The following is an 18,170-nucleotide window of genomic DNA, read 5'->3' as shown; positions in this document are numbered from 1 at the left end:
AGGTCCGGGGGTATACCAGGGATAGCTGGGGAAATGGGCCGTGTTTTTACTTTCCAGGTGGCCCCGCAGTGCCGGGTGAAAGCGGTGGTTTTGTCTTCACGACAAAAACAGCGGGGAATAGGCCTTACCTAGGGTCCCTGGGGTGCGGGGGCATTTGGCGGGGTTCTTACCCGGACTTGACTGAGCCGAAAGTCAAAGTCCCCGCTATTCCCCGGACCTGGGGGCCGTGGTTACAATTGACTGGTGCATTATTACGAATGTTTTACAACATTATAAAATTTGCTCATTTCCCAAAACAGGCATTATCACGACTTTATACAAAGGCGGGAACAAACAGAAAAGCGATCCAAAAGCTATCACGCTATATCATTGTGCTCTACAGTATTGAAACTTTATGAAAAGGTTATTATATTTGAAATGAAAGGTGAAGAGTGGCTTACGTGCAATAACCTCCAAGGTGGCTTTCAAAAACATTTTAGTTGTATCATTACATTATTTCTTGTTCGTGGAAGCATATATTTTACAAGGGAAAACAATAGTAAGCTGTATACCTGCTCACTAGATGTTCATCAGGCGTTTCATCATGTTAATTTTACAGTTCTGCTTACAAAGTTATACGATGTCGGTGTCAACCCATATTTGCTGAAAGTTTGCATTAATATGTTCGAAAACGTTTAAAGTTGCGTACGAACACAAGGATGAGTATCCAAATTGTTCCCTATACAACAAGGAACGAGACAGGGCCAGTGCTGGAGTCCATTTTGTATCTCCTCTACATTTATAATCTTATGCACACTATTGAGAAATCAAGGCACTCGTTGACTATATTAGAACCCGGTGTAGGTTGTCCAACGCATGACGACGACATGGTACTACAATCACTCAGCAAAAATAGCCTGAGGAATTAATGAACATTTTGTTATTCTAATTTAATCAAAGGGCGATATCAGAATAATTTTAGTAAAACAAAAGTATGTTAACCAATATATAAAAATGGCACGTTTCCATAAATGTATACGTAGAAAAACATCGTTAAGAAATCTATTTACGAAGTTGCTAACGCAGAATATCAATCAAGGATATTGAGTGAAGACAGTTTTGCGTGGTTTTCTGTCTACAAATAATGAAATATCACTATGTATTATATGAAGGTTCAGACAAATATATCGCGAGCAACTCAAATATTGCAGGGCGGTGGCTCTAGCTCTAAGTAAAATTTTCAGTAGACCCTACGTTACTAAGTGCACGCTATGTTCTGATCAAACGTATTTCATTTCAGAACATGTTTTGTTATTTTGTCGTTCGAACGATACTACTAGGCAGTGCCTTTGGCGAAAATTAAGTTTATTGTTCACAGCAAAACAATATGACGAATTTTGTCAAATGCATTATTCCGATCGTTTACGCTCAGCGACCACAGTCGAGTACATATTTTCAAGACGGTACTACGATACTTACATTTCTCAGCAGGCCACTGGCTCAATTTTTACCACATATGTAATTACATGTACAATGTGTGTAAACATACACTCATTTGATGTCATGTTCATTTTGGTTGTTTTTGTAAAACTAACTATTTATTTCACTGTGTTTACAGTACTTATAAATATCACCCCTTTATCATTGTCATAATTCTTATCTTAAATGCAGGACCATGTTTAGTGTAGGTACATGTCCTTTACTTCCCATTCTTTGTATTGTTGTGTACCCTGCATATTATTTTCCTATTCTTTTCTATGTTATGATTATATCTTAACTGTATATTCATGTATTGCATGTTATAAATATGTTATGCTCTCCATTGTTGGAGGACTAAAAAGAATCTAATTATCTATCGTTATGTATAACGCCAAAATATCCTCGCTTACAAATACAACCTATCTTTACATTATAAAAACTGAATTTATAAGTGAAAAGCAAATAGAAAATACTGATGAAACTTCAGGAAAGCTATGCGGTATTGTCCCTGGCAAACTGAATAGCAAGTTCCATTTAAATGCCAGAAACTGTTTAATTATATAAGTGTAACGGTAATGTCAAAGTTCTGTACATCGCTAATTACAACGCATCCAATGCCTTAACTTTAATAACGTGTTTTTTTCTCTTTTTAGTGATTTTTTACATGAGATATACCCTGACTTAGAGCAGTTTGCGACGAGAACGACATTGTTTGCGCTGATGCCTCTTGCTCAGTGCCCGTGGAAGCCAGTGCCCTTAACCTAAAGCCGGAAGTTACCAAACTGCTACTTGTAAGTCAGGTTGAAGACAGGGAACACAACCACGTTGGTCGCTCCTGGCTGTTGCTAACGCATGCAAAATAAGCGATTCAAATTCAAACACATACTGTAGCTCCCGACGAAAGGCAACACATATATGGCTTTGCATGACACAGCCAAGACTACGCAATGTCTATGTCTATTACAAAATAATTCAAACAATGTCATAATATATTTCATACTATGAAAATACGCAGAAAATTAATATTATTGTGTCAAGTTAAGAATCACTTCATAACAAGTTTGTACGCTGACACATAATAACAAATATTTTACGAGTGTACACGTTGACATTTCTACTTGTTTTGACGTTTTGTTTTAAAGTCCTGCAAGTTAAAACATCTAAGAATAGTAGAATCTTCTTTTAAATCGAAAAGGCCACTTCAAAACACTTTAAACGAATACCTGCGGTATTTTGGGATGGTTTATGTTAGCGGCTACGACCGTTCAATGACTGTTCAACAATTGGCATCTTATGTGAAAAGCCGGGGTCCAATTGTCACAAATGGGCGAACACAAGAAATTATGCATTAAATGTGAGATTCTGGCTGTATTCCGACAAATGTTAGCCATGGTGGTCACGGAACACTTTACAATCGGAATGAGGTAACGTGGCACCTGGTCGCTCGGTACTCGGGCCTTGTTTCCATCGTGACACTACGGACGCTGGTCACCATAGCCAGCAAACCATTAGAAGATGGAACCCTGATTCCCCAACCAGAATTTTTCAACGGTATTCAATGACCGACGTACATCAAGACTGTCATTTACCATTACGTTTAGCATATTGGCCACAATATACGATCATACTGGAATGTTGACTAATGTTGATATATATTCAAACTTCAACATTATTTGCTATTAACATGTTTAATAATTATATTTAATGCAGTAAAATATCGAATTTAATTGTATTCGAGTATTATATTATTAATTTCAAGAAGTCTCTACAACAATTAAAAAAGAGAGTTGTTATAAATCACATCCTTTGAAGGTTGTTATGTTTGTTAATAGTACTCCTATTTTTTAAATAATTTGGGCTGTTTTATATTTTCTAGCCAGTGTAGGTTGAGATATTGTTCAATCAGCCAAAGGAAATACATCTTGTTTTTTTTGTTGTTGTTTTTTTTTCATTTTGACGTTCTCTGTGAGACTTAGCACACAAAAATACATATCTAATGGCAGTTTCATATTAATACAGCTACGGCCTGACGAAATATTTTTTATACAAAACGAAATCGTCAATTCTTCCTAATAAGGTCCCACAGGGCCTAATAATAGTAATAGCCACAAAGCCTAATATTTTCAGAATTAAGAGTTTGATAAACCAGGATATAAGTTCAAATCAAAATTATTTCCAAACATCAAAATAAATAACCTGTTCACCCATTTTTAAGTGTTTGTGGCTTTTAAACATAATTTCTGCCGTATCTATTTTCAGTAAAAAAACTTCTTCCAATATGGCATGACCAAAATACAAATAAACTTTGGAAAGAAAAGCTGTTTTCTAAAAGCGAAAATGAGATTAGTAAATCGATGCCTTTCACGATATTTGAAACAAGTCAAAATGAATTTCAATATTCTATTTTTATGAAGTTACGATTTACCGGTCAATATGCCCGATATTAAATTCGATTGATACAACAAAGATTATGTTAACAAAACATTCAATAATAAAATCGCTGATGTTAATACGACTGACCAGCTACCGAAAGAAACCGTGTCTAGTTCTGATGACACACAAGCAAACATCGAAGAGAAATGACAAGATTCTTTTTTCCCTTGTTGAAAATTACAAGTTCCCTCTCGAAAATATTGCCTTTACACTCTGGACGGAAGTGGTAAAATGTTTCGAGTGCACAAACACAAGTGTGATGCGCTACTCCGATAAAACAAAGCAATTTGGGAAATTAGGCTACAATACATTCGGAGGACAGTTTGTTCGTTTTATGAATGACTACAAATACAATGACTGTTAAATAACTGATAATGCTAATGAAGGTGTATACAGCTCCACTGAATCCACTATTGACTTTGCAGTACCAGACATGAGAGTTATTAGACATGTTACGCCATATGCTGTTCCGATTGACCTGTGCAATAGTAGAACACCTGGTATTTACCATGACATGATTAAATATATGGCAAAAATAATGAACGGAAAATCATGTTGTTTGACTTTCGACGGGAAAAAGATAAAGAGTGGTCTAACAGAAACTGGAGGCGATGCAGATATTCTAGGTTTTGGGAGAGGCGATTCGTTAATTGAGGGAAAAGAAGCCCATAACAAGTTTGCATCATCTGAAAGAAAACGTATATGCAGTGCCGAAAGATGCATTGCAAGATGTGTCGAGATATTTGAGATATGTAAGTAATCAGAAAGAAAAAAAATAATATGCAAAAGAAAAGATTATAGAAAGAAGTGGCGAAAGTGATTGGAGAAATGGAAACTTCGTTCTGGCAACAAATTCCATAATCGCTTTCATTCATGATATAGACAAGTTTCATGAAAGGAGCATTTCGCTGATTGAGGAAATGCCTAAGTGTATATCCTGTCTCAATAGCACTCAAGTCAGCGAGTCAGTAATTGATCAATCTTGATGAGAGCGATAGCTACAAGAACATCAAGGAAACTGATGAAAACTAGCATGCAACAAGCACGAGAGAAACAAAGTAAGTCCTGGATGGTTTGAAAACAGGAAACAGGCACTGGTAGCAAATTCTTCAGTGCATAAGGACTGGATCGATTGCAGAAACAGAAATAGCATTTTGACACCGTTGTCTGTGGCGTTCAGAAAAGGTCGCAAACCGAAAAACTAAGGAAGTTTTACATTACAGTTAATGAAATAAATGCGACGGCAACCCTCGTGGGTAAAGTAATGCCATAATTTTTTCCGGAACATGTTTCGAAGATGGTTACATAGAAATAGGTGACTATGACAGCAAACCATTCATGACTGTAACCTAACGGAAGTAGGCGAAGTACAATGTGTGTAACCGAGGAGTGGACACTAGCAGGCATTGCACTTACATATCCGATACAACAGGTCCACTAACAGCTGCCGACCCGGTTCCTGTTACAGTGTTTATCAGAGATTGAGGCACTGAATATGAATTCACTGATATGTCTTAGCTGGACTCCTGAACTTTCAACTGACGTGTTTCGAATAGAAAGAAACAAAGCCATATTCAGGAAGGCATACAACCTAGCAGAACATTTGTATAACGTACAAAGGCCAAGAAAACCAAGTAAACTGACAGAAAAAGCCAAACTGCTTAAGCGGGGCATTGAGGAGGAATGTTCTGATAAGAACTGTTGAGTTCATAGGACTGATCCGGTACATGCGGCATTACGAAAATGCTGTAAATGTTTTCATCAGTAAGACCTTTAGACTTCGCCTTGTTCAATACATGTTAAACAATCTGCACGAGTCCCATCAATCGTGCACAAATCGTTTTGAACATAGTTCAAGCAATGACCAACCTCTGTTCGCTGAAGATTGCTATCGATATTAAGAAATACTTTAAATCATATCAAATATTTATAGACTTGATAACTCAGAAGAAGAAGAATAAAACTAAATAAGGTGAATACAAGATATCGGTATAAATTCTGCATTCGTAAAAGTAAGCTATCTTATGATAAGTTGCAAACAAAGAAGTTAAATGAATCACAGATGAAATACAAATACTGGAATATGTTTAAAGGCTTTGTTAATATAAAAGCCAGCAAAATACCATTAGATACCTTTGAACGGTATTTAACTCCAATGACCCATTTTCGATAGATGAGGATGTAGTTGATCTCATAGATAGATATGAAAAAAATGCATCCAATGTAAAGTTCATGTGACTTTAATACACCAATAACCTCTGGTTGTTTGATAAAGTTTATTTTACAATTAAACACAAATGAAAGGGAAGGTCCCTGTATGTATATATTTGTTTTCATTCTTTGAAGGTCTGTTTTGTTACCGCATCTTTTTACTCTTTTTAGTAAGTTGTTTGAACTAGTGTATTTCCTAACGTGGTTTGGTGGGTTTATTATACTGAAACATTAAAATGAAAACATTTATAGGGAGATAACATTGATGAGTGCCTTTGGTTTCAGTTCAAATATGGGAACTGTGGACATCATTTTTTGTCTTACGTGGTATCATAATTCATATGTTACCCACGGTAAACGATTATATTGTGCTTTTAAAGACTACACAATGTTTGTATGTGTATTGTTAGAGAGCGTCTTTGATACAAACTCATTAACCTTGGAATTAGAGGTTAAATATTAAATATAATTAAAACAATGTATTATATTGTCAAGCCGAAGGTTAAACATAAAAATGTAAGGAGAATGGTTTAACTGTGTAGCGAATTTGGGCCGAGCGATACGTTGTTAAACTGTTGTCTGCCGCTTTTACAGGAAGGCGTAGGATTTTGCTATTGTACACGTTCACATTCATTTTGAATAGTTAGGAAACCCGCTATATTTCAATCATCTTAAAAGTTATTATTTCATTGGCAAAATACGTTTCGGAAGAATAGGAGGCGTAAGGAAATAGTAAGTAGTCATAAACAAATAGTATTTGGATTACTTATATATTTGTTATGCACTCAATGCTAAACTTTTAATATGGGGTATGAAATTAGTTTAGAGAGTGAATTTCTCAATAAAAACAACAGCTAATAATACAACTTGATCGTAAATTGAAATAAGATGGTTGAATAATAATAATCATGATGCGAACAGCGATTTATTATAATAATGTTGTTTTCTGAAAATATGAAAATATAAGGCGAAACCCCCTATGAAAAAGACTTAACGTTGAAAATGGACTATTCCAACTGGTTAGGACCGTCCAATGTGGTCACGTGATATCGTGGGTATAAATACAGCAAACCAGCGGGTTTTATACCGTCTCCGTGGCCTTGTGGTTAAGCGTCCGCCTACGGAGCGGGAGGTCGTGGGTTCGATCCCGGGCCGCGTCATACCGAAAGACGTTAAAAGCTGGTACAAGTAGCTCCCTTGCCTGGCGCTTGGCATTTAAAGGGTAGTGCTTGGGAAAATGGTGTACTCAGTACTGGTTCTACCCAGGAAAGTTGTATCCCGTGTATCGGTGCTTTACACCGAGCACGTTAAAGAACCAAGAGGTCTCTTCGCAAAGAGCTAGGGTATCGCACCCGGATATCTTGTATCTCACTCTGTTTCTTCAAGTCTTCCAATGTCTGGATTTGACTGCGAATTGCTGTCACTTCTATCTGATGTCACTTATGGCATTTAAGCACAATTTAAGTCGTGATGGCGTCACGGCGGGGTCAAGCCATAATGCAGCCAATGGGCGCGGGCAGACCTTGATAAACTCAAATAAACAAAACAAGTTTTATTCATTCTTGTGCTGGCTTCTGCGAGAGCAACAACTTGATAAGACAAGGTGTACTATATTTATTGTCTCTAATAGGGGTTAAACACTATTTGTCCTAGCGGCAAATATACATGTTAATTCCCTAGGGGTTTATACCGAACTATCTATATTTAATATAGATATAAGTATGGTATAAACTGTGAACCAGAGAGTATTAAATAGAAAAGCGCCTCCTTAACAATAGAAGTAATGAAAGTAAACTCAAAAGTCCTTACCGTACATTGATATAATACTATTAGAACAGTTTTTAAGTGGAAAGCTAGGGATATCGAAAAAGTAAGATAATTGAATATGTGCGTCTATGATAACTGTAAATATTCCAGTCTTTGTTGATTTATCATTGATTGAACGATAATTGTTTCACTATCCAATCATTTTAAATAATCATTAGTGCAAATTATTTGGCAAAGTAGCCAATGAGGAAAATCTTATATATAACAATTTGAAAGTTAGCCCCGGCACGTTATGTATTTTATGTGTACGACAAGGCGAAAGTTGGTCTCCCTTCCTGTTTGTCATGTTTTTAAATGATTTAGAAGTTCTTGTTTTATATACAAAGGCCTAGATGGCATAGAAGTTGATATGTTTAAAATATTTGTTTTAATTTTATATGGTGATGATAAAGTATATTTTGCTTATTCTAAAAATGAACTACAATTAAGTTAAAATGCTTCGTTTGAATATTGCTATAGATGGAAGTTTGTAATAAATACAACTAAAACTAAAATATGCTATTTTATAAAAATGGAAGATTAAGGAGGGATATGAAGTTTATCATAGACTTATAGATATATATATAAACTTTATTAAAATATATCCTAAATTATAAAGTCATTTATATGTATTGCAATAATGTTGATTATTATTATTGGTATGTAAGTTTTCGGTAATGTATGAAATTGCATAAACGTGTATAAACAAGTACACATCTTTTGTCCTTGCCGCGATTTACTATGATATTCGGCCTATATAAAATGTGGCGGATCTATTATGATTAAAGTCTTGATAATAGCATTTTTTTTCAAAGTTATACGATGCCGGTGGCAACCCATATTTGTTAAAAGTTTATATTAATAAGTTCGAAAACGTTTATAGTTGCGTACGAACACAAGGATGGGTATCCAAATGGTTCCCTACACAGCAAGGAACGAGGCAGGGCCAAGGCTGGAGTCAATTTTTGTATCTCCTCTACATGAATAATCTTATGCACACTATTGAGAAATCAAGGCACTCGTTGACTATATTAGAACCAGTGTAGGTAGTCCAACGCGTGCCGACGACATGTTACTACTCAGCAAAAATGGCCTGAGCGAACTAATGACCATTTGTTATTCTAATTCAATCAAAGGGCGATATCAGTATAATGTTAGTAAAACAAATGTAGTTGTATTTAACGAATCAACTTCGATGTTCACACGTAGTGAACGATCGTGGTGTTTAGGAACAGGCTGTGTAGAAGAAACAGTCAGTTACGTGCATCTCGGGGTACTATGCGACATTAGTATATGAACTTAAATAAGAGTATAGAAGATGCATGCAGTAAATTAAGAAAAACTTATTTCGGTATAACAGATTGCGGGGCATCAGATGACCAAAGTCTACACCCCTTAACCATGAAACATTTGTACGAAACGATGGTACTTCCAAAGGCTTTATACGGTTGCGAGGTCTGGAACAATATCTCAGTAACACAAATAAACTCCCTTAGTCGTGTCCATAAACAATGCATTAATTCGATTCAAGGATTTTCACGCGCGTGTAGATTAGACGTAGCACTAGGCTCTATTGGTATTTTATCTATTAACTACATAATAGACAAAAGAAAACTTTTGTTCTTCGGACAACTTTGCAAACTGAACCCCGCGAAAACAGTTGAACAAATATTTATATACAGACTTCTTGAATTACTTGAGAATCCAGGTCAATAAATAGGATTTTCCCCCGATTTATATCAAATATTGTGCTCATATAATATTTTGGTTTATGTAAATCAATATCTAGAAAATGGCATGTTTCCAGAAATGTGTACGTGGAAAAACATCGTTAAGAAATCTATTTATGGCGTTGCTAACGCAGATTATCAATCAAGGCTATTGAGTGAAGACAGTTTGCGTGATTTTCTGTCTATAAAGATATGTTATAAGAGCAACCACAATTTAAATATCGGTCCGTTGTGCTTGAAATGGAACTTTGTATATTTCAGATCATCGAATCAATCATGACAGGAAATGTTCTTATATACCGCGTGCAATGTTCATCGCATGGGTATTCAGCTTTGACCATATCAATTATGCTCGATGGCTTTCGATGCATATCAGAGACATGTACTCCCTGTCAGAAATGCACCCTGTCATCTACGAAGAGCTTGCCGCAGGAAAGTTACTTGCACACAAAACAAACTGTCCATTATCTGCAACGGCACTTAATCAAGCACAGGCAAATGTCAATGCGAAAGGTGATGGCTGGACTGTCGGCTTAACTGACAATCCATTTGCACTACAACGCTGGATGGTTATAGGCCCCGAAACATTTAACATGGTGGCAGTTTGAAGATGGCACCATTCATGGTTCAACTAAAAACTATGAGCCACAGCTGTTCAAACCTCATTTGCCAAGAAAGTGAAGGCTCTTGTTGAGGTCTTTGAAATTGCTTTTAAAAAGAACAGTGGTGACCTGTTTACACTGATAACAAAGCCCATTATGGACACTGAGGTACATATAATTGTAGAAAAGGCGTACACAGTAGACCAGGAGCACTATGATCTTTTTGTCAAAGAAAGGTTTGTTGATCAAACAACGTCATTTAATGACCCAATAATGAAAAACAAACGTCCAGGTTCCAACAATGAAGGAAGACTGTTTCCTGTTTTTCAAATTGTACATTGTATGCTAATCCAGGGAAGGACTTTTTGAAGAGTTTTTCACACACAAAAACCAGCCATAGCCTCCAGCACTCTTGAAAGGTTGGGCACTAAGATATGGAAACAAGGCAGACTTAATTGTAGAACTTGCAGCATTAGCGTGATCAGAAGACGCAAACCCGCAGGTTACTGCAAAGATACTCGGTGGTGCAGTAATAGTTAAAATTCTGCCTCCAAGATAACCCACAAACACTTGGAGACAATTCTAAAACAATATTAATGGCATACATTAACCAACAGCTGGAACATCCCAATAGGATTGATTATCGTGCTGGATGTTAACACCCAATTGGATATGGGGTAGGGTGGAGGTTTCCTCAAATATTCCAAGTAACTGTTAAAGTTTTCTTCGTGTTATAGAGAGCAAGACATAATTGTTTCACCTGTTGTTGGCAGAAGAGGCATTAGGCAGAGACCATTCAGATAAAAAAACAAGTCTTCAACACAAACAGGTACAACCTGCTTTCAGTACCAAGGTGATGAAATAAATTGCAGATTTGCAGATTTAACCATGCGCGCAAATGCCCACCAGAGTGGAACATCACTCTGGTCATGATTAAGACATACGACACTGATGTAGTCTTGAACATTTTGTCTTAACTAGCAAGCATTCCAATGACACATGAAGTATTGATATCATTTGGTAAAGGGATGTAATTTGCAGCACATACAATTACAACCACTTTGGGCCCACCACAAGAACCATCATTGACCTAATGTATGCGTTCACGAGAAGTGACGCAACGTCCGCTATTTCGGGCATCGGCAAGAAGAAAGCATGAACACGTTTGCATTCTAGTTACTCCTTGCTGCCCCTTCAAATATGCTTGTCAGCACAATTTAAGTTCTACAGAAGTATGTTGTTCTCTTGTACGACAAAACATGTCAACAAACTGGGGTAATTGAAGCAAGACATCATCTCTTTAAACATCAGTTTAGAGCATTTGAAAATATCCCTCCAACTCAGGCAGCCCTGAATCTGCATATACTACAAACAGCCTCACAGGCACACATGTCTGGGCCAACTAGTACAAACATTACCCATATAACAAGTGCTGTAAACTGGGGATGGCACCAAAGTGATGGTTCATGGACACAGAAATGGACAACAGTCAGGCACAAGACATGTGTAGTGTACTGATACACTGAATTTGTCGCAAGTCATGCAGTGGTGTGTGCAGATGCAGCAAGGCTAGCCATCAGTGCAAGGCCCTTTGTCGTTGTGAAAGCATTTGGTTCCAAGAGTAACTATCAATGGGTAGGTTTGATAGTGATATAAACCTTTATTCATGATGCTCATGTGAAAAGTAAATAAGGGACGAATGCCGTTTGTATGAAAACCCTTTGTATTCTATGTTTTCATACAATAATTTATAATGTCACTCGTATGGGACATGTATATTATTAATTCCACACTGTCATTTGCTGTGGTAGTACAAATCCTTTAATTGTTATAACACATTATACGTATGTGGGTTGATTTGTTGGCACAATTCAAATAGTCGTTTCTATTTTTACAACTGACAATGATTCACTGGTTGTATAGAATTGCCATCTCAAATAATATAAACGTTTTTTAAAAAGTCGGCCATTTCGGTGGCCATCTTTTGAAATGGCCATCATGGTCACCAGGGGGCGCTGCTGACTTGGGTCCATATCTAAAAATATTCAGTAGGGGGTGTTTTATATGTGTGCCATGCTTCATGCTTTGAACCTAAAGCGCACGATTTTGCCCATCAGAACAGCCACTGTATTCCAAATGATAACCTGAAGTTAAATTTTGAAACAAAGTGACGTCACTCGCTGAAACATTCCTAGCGGGCTAAAAACGGTTTCAAAGATAACACGAATCTGCATTTTTTATTAAATCAAAGGACTGCTTAGTTATGAAGGGACGCAATATTCAACTATATTTTTTATGAGGAATTCAACATCAAAAACCAGAAGGCAAGTACTCTTCAAATTATTGCCATTTATCCACGGTTTAAACAAGATTCAAGCCATTAATTGAGTCTATCTGCCCAACTAGCTGCTGGAAACATTTTAATTTGACGAATTTTTCTCTAAAAATCACCATAAAAATCGGGATGAGCAGTACTGTTTGCAATGACTATTTTACTTTGAAATAATATTATAATGACCATTTATACATTTTTCCTTAATTATAACCAGGAAATTCCTTTTATTGTTGTATTGTTGTTGTTGGAGGTCGAAACGATCACACGATGTCATTAAAGTTAAACTAATGAAGAAACGCGATTTGAATGGTTGACTTGAAGTCAATTTGGGAAGTATAAAATGCTTATCTGAAGCTGGATACTCAGTGTGGCGGATCTCTAGTCAAGTGGTAACACACTCCAGAGGTCGTAGGTTCGATTCCCACCGTTCCACTAAAATACTAATCGTCTTCCGGTAGGAGGGGGTGGGGGAGGAGGCTTAAATGATAGCCCAGAGTCAGCAAGAGCCTGAGACTGCGTCTAGTTAGGGTTCTCGAGATTCTAGATATTCTGCAAAGTGATTAAAATTAGTAAAATGAAATTGGGCCTGCGAACTGGTCAAGATTTGAGAGTCTGCTTTGCTTTCATTTTAGAAAATAAATACTTAACTACTAATAAATAAATATATACCAACAATAAAACTTGTTTTATCGGACGTGGTTGTTTTTGGCTTTATAAAATGTGGGTGAACAGTGGTGAATTAATATTACTTTAGTAAATCACAAGGGGTGTCAGATTCATTTAATGTTAAATGTGCTTACACATAAACCGTAACCAGAATTGCTGAGTCAACGGATAAAGGAGTTATTGTATTATATACACTACCCAAACACTACCATATGCAATGAGTTAGATTGCATTAGTTCCCTTTAATCATAAACGATTGCATGTATTGTTCATTAATAATAAACTGATTTTGCACAGTTTAATAGCTCTTGCTAATCGCATTTCTCAAATTAAACCTGTGCTCTAAACATTGTGGCTTTGCGCATTTCACACCAACCCCAAGGCAAATAACAGGAACAGCATTTGCTTTATTTGCAAGTTATAGTTATCCTGCCTGGTTGTATAGAGTTTCAATGCAATACCTCCAGTAGTTGCTGAGTCATTGACTAAAACGTTTTAACATGCATAATTTATAGTTTTAAACTCAAATAATGGAAGGGCAAAAAATATAGAACAAGCAGGATATAGTGATTACGCTTGGTTTATTTAGTAGGTTGGATGATTGGTAACACACCCCTGTATAAAGTTTCAATGCAAAACAAGTCGTTGATGAGATAGATATTGACTATATATGAGTTTCTACGATTGATAGTTGGAAACAACTGTAGTTTCATTCCAATACATGACGTCTATCGTGTAATGTTCAATATAACGTGGTAACATGCAAACCCTTAACCAGAATTTCGCAAGTAAATTAAGGGACAATATACACGGGAATAAAGGGACTTGAGACTCAATATAATTCATTACATAGTTACTGTGATATCAACCTTTGTGTGCTTAAATGTTAAACCATTTTTAAAATTGATTAATAAAGGGCAACAATTGCCATTATATGCAATACAGATTTATCGAACTTGAAAAAATAGTTAGGGTCAATAAAATTTACGTATGGCCAAGGGTAGCTGATTCTCTGATTTCCCTAAATTTGCCGCCGATGTGAACTATTAAAAAAATCTGTTTTTCAAAGGTTTTGAAGCAGACATTTTTCTTCGATAAAGGAAAAACATCATAAAATCAAAATAATACCGGTTAAGCAGTTTTAAATCATATTAGCAGTTGTGCGTTTGTGTGTTTATGTGCTAGGGTAATAGTTATTATAATGTAAGCAGACCCTTTGAGATTTCCCAGCGATATCAAGATATATGGTGTTTGGGTTCGTGAATCACTTCAAATGAGTATTATATCGCGTGGAACTAAGTCAATTGACTATAAAATATATAGGAATTTATTTAGTGATCTTTAACCATTAAGGATCCATCTCCAAATTTACAAAATATATGCTGTTTTACCATTTTTTGGCTCCATTTGTAGAACTATGATCTTTGATCGTTACAGCGTTTTAATACAAATTCTGGGGATTTTGGTATGTTTTGTGTAGCTATGGAAGGGCAGGGGTATCAACATGGACTCATAAGTACTTTTTGCATGATTTAGTGAAAACTCGTGCCTTTGATGCATTTTTTTTTTCAAATTTCAATTATTAGACAGCTAAAATATCTTAAGAAAGAATAAATATCAAAATATAGCATAACAAAAAAAAAAAAAAACAAAAACATGTAGTAACATAATTAGATACATATTATATAGGCGTGAAAATAAAAAAAATCTGTTCATTGGTTGAACATTAGGCACTGCATTTTTTTAATCCTGCCAAAGAAACAATATTTCTAGGACAAGTAGAGACGTAATTCCATGTTTTTACTGCAGTATATAAGAAGGCTTTAATTCCAAATTGATATCATATTTTTACATGACATATATCGTTATTGGTAGTGGATCTCAAAGAATATTATTTGTTAATGGCGAAGTGCACAATGTCTGGTAAATAAGGTGGCGTGTGCCCATGTAAGCTCTTGTGAACAAGGATTGCTGTGATATTTAAATCGGTTTTAGCCATTCTGGCGCTTGAAACAATGACGATTAGGTTTTCGAAGAAATTATTTACGCAAAACAGTAATACATTGTTGATTATATGAAAGAATTAAAAAAAAGAGCTTTTTTATCCCTAGATAGGTACTGGTTACGTTTCGATAATAGTGTAATGTTTGACTTTAGTTTATAATTTAATAGGTACTTCAATGGAAATGCCAAGAACCTTTTGATTTGCGATTTTTTTTTAATATGTGTGTTGTTTATTGATAATTTTATAACGTTTTAGGATGAAGAAGCATATTGTTGACTTTGCACTAGTCAACGACAGAATTAATATCGAATTGTAGTTGTGACTGCCTGCTGCATACAACTTTGAATCATCTGCATACAAGTCATTAAAGGAATGGTTAAGATGGGATGTAATATCATATATGGAAATTAGGAACAGGAGAGGGTCCAATGTTGATCCCTGCGGAGCGCCACAATTAACAAATTGACTCGAAGAGGACTTGTTAATACTCAATCCTATACATTGCTTGTGATTTGATAAGTAAGATATCATTACATAAAATTAGAGTTTCAAAAATTGTAAGGTAACAATTTTTTAAGAAAGCAGTTGCGATGAGCCTTTCTTAGACCTAAATATACGAGGACTAATTTTCCTGAATCGATGTTTTTGTCAAAGAGTCCATCAATCTGAGTAAAGCAGTTTGACATGAAACTTGGATCTGTGTACACGAAGAAGCTGTCACTGTTCTAAATATTCTTTCAAACGATTCGCAAAATGTCCTTCAAAAATCTTTGATATAGTAGGAAGAATTGAGATTGTCCTGTAATCGTTTGTGTCGACTACTCCTATAGTATATTAGAACCATAATCGATTGGAAATATATATGCTGATTTTAGACTCTCGGGAAAATTACCTCTAGAAATACTATCATCAATGATGTTCTTTACTCCATAAGTTGATATATACTTAATAAGAAAATACACATTCCCTAGTTTGCTGTCAAAGGTAGATTTTAGGATCGTGTTGAAAGAAGAGTCGTATTGTGTCTTCTGTTATAATTTGGAAACGTTTATGAAATTATCGATAAATGCATATCATTAAAATCGTTTATTAAATGTCCATCTTGATGTAGGTATGAGGGTAGTTTAAAAGAGTGCTGATAAGATGTGATTGATTTCATATTTTTCAATAGATATGTCGTTGACTCGTTTTATTTGATAGCATGATTATAAAAAAATATCCTTAACGTTTTTTCTTTACCTTTTTATTCTTTACGAGTTGTGTCAATTTGTATTCCTTGGTATTGTATTCAGTTTAGTTTCGCTAATACTTTTAAGTTAACCCATCTCTATCTTTAAGACTTTTATTGCTTATTTAATACCATCTGTGAACCAACCAGGAAGATTGATAGATTTTACTGGTTTTCATTAATTGGTGCATTCATATCATATTCTTGTATTATATTGAGAAGTGTATTTTAAGCGTTATTTAGATAATTTATTGATCCGACAGACTCTATTATCAACCTTATAAGCTCTGATTGGTATTCAATATTATGCTAACTAACTAAAATATGTATTTGAAAAACAAAAAACAAAAACACGTTTTGTTTGGTCCTTTAATAATGATGCTGTCGAAACAGTGAATAGTTTCTGTTATTTGGGTATAAAATTCAATTACAATGGAAGTTTTGTAAACGCAGTTAAAACGTTGAAAGATCAAGCTTTGAAGTCATATAATGACCTTGCTCCAATTTTTGTTAAGAGTTAAACTCGACGTTAAGACGAAACTGTTATTGTTCGACTCTATGATTGCTCCTATCTGTATGTATTAGTTGTGAGGTTTGGGGTATATATGATATGGAAGAGGTGGATAAATTCCACCTCAGATTTGGTAACAAATTCTTGGGGTTCGCTCTCAAACTTATAATGCTGCTGTACTTGGGGAGGTAGGAATATTTTTCATTAACTTTGTTAGGTAAAATCAGAGCACTAAAATTTTGGTGCAAGATCAAATCTTCCGCAAGCTCGCTTATACACTGTGTGGAACCGGACACCGGATATAGCTCAAAAAGTGATAAAACAGACAATTATGCAGTTGTTTTTCTTTACCAGAGGTAAGATCTTGCTGTGTTAACGCATATCTACCGTATCCACAAATGAAGCAAGTGTTTGAACTAAAACCTGAATGCTAAATTTGGCCTATAGTATACTTTTAAGTGCTTACGATTTAGCAGACCTCGAAAAATGTTTCTTCAAATCTGAGATGATTACCTCAAAGCTTACAGAATTTCGACAAGTATTGTTATTTTTAGGAAATATATCGATTAAATAAAAAATCTGAATCGAAGGATTTCACAAGCATAAGCTCAACTATTTTATTTTAAGAAATTGCAATGTAACTTTTAAACTGTTAAAGATATGCCCTTAGAAATGTTCACAGTACTGTACTGGGGATAACCGTATTATGTTCTGGGGATAGTTTCAAAGTTGAGAAATGTGTCCTGGTGATAACATGTAAAATGGGACAAAAATTGATAGTAACACTGTTAATATACAATATACATGTATGTCTATTTCGAACTTTCAAATGATCTGCAAAAAGTGAGAGTACAATTTGATAAGAAATTATTGAGCAAACTTTAGTTAACAATGAGTTTGATCCATGCTCTCCTAAATGAACGTATATATGCAAGCTGCTTAAATATCAGGTTGGTCACAATACATACTTTCTCACTGAAGTGGACGAGCAGAGACCACTATTCTGTTCTAAGTAATAGCAACATCGACCCAAGCTTAGAAAAAAGCTTCACGTTTTCCAATTTTGATCACAATATCTCATTCCCTACTGATGAATTTTTGTGTGCAAAAACGTACCTACATGATTTACAAAGCAATACTATATATATGAATAGCAAACACCACATAAATTCTACGGCCATATGT

Source organism: Mya arenaria, chromosome 15 (assembly GCF_026914265.1).
Source record: "Mya arenaria isolate MELC-2E11 chromosome 15, ASM2691426v1".
NCBI lineage: Eukaryota > Metazoa > Mollusca > Bivalvia > Myida > Myidae > Mya > Mya arenaria.
This window is presented reverse-complemented; position numbering follows the sequence as displayed.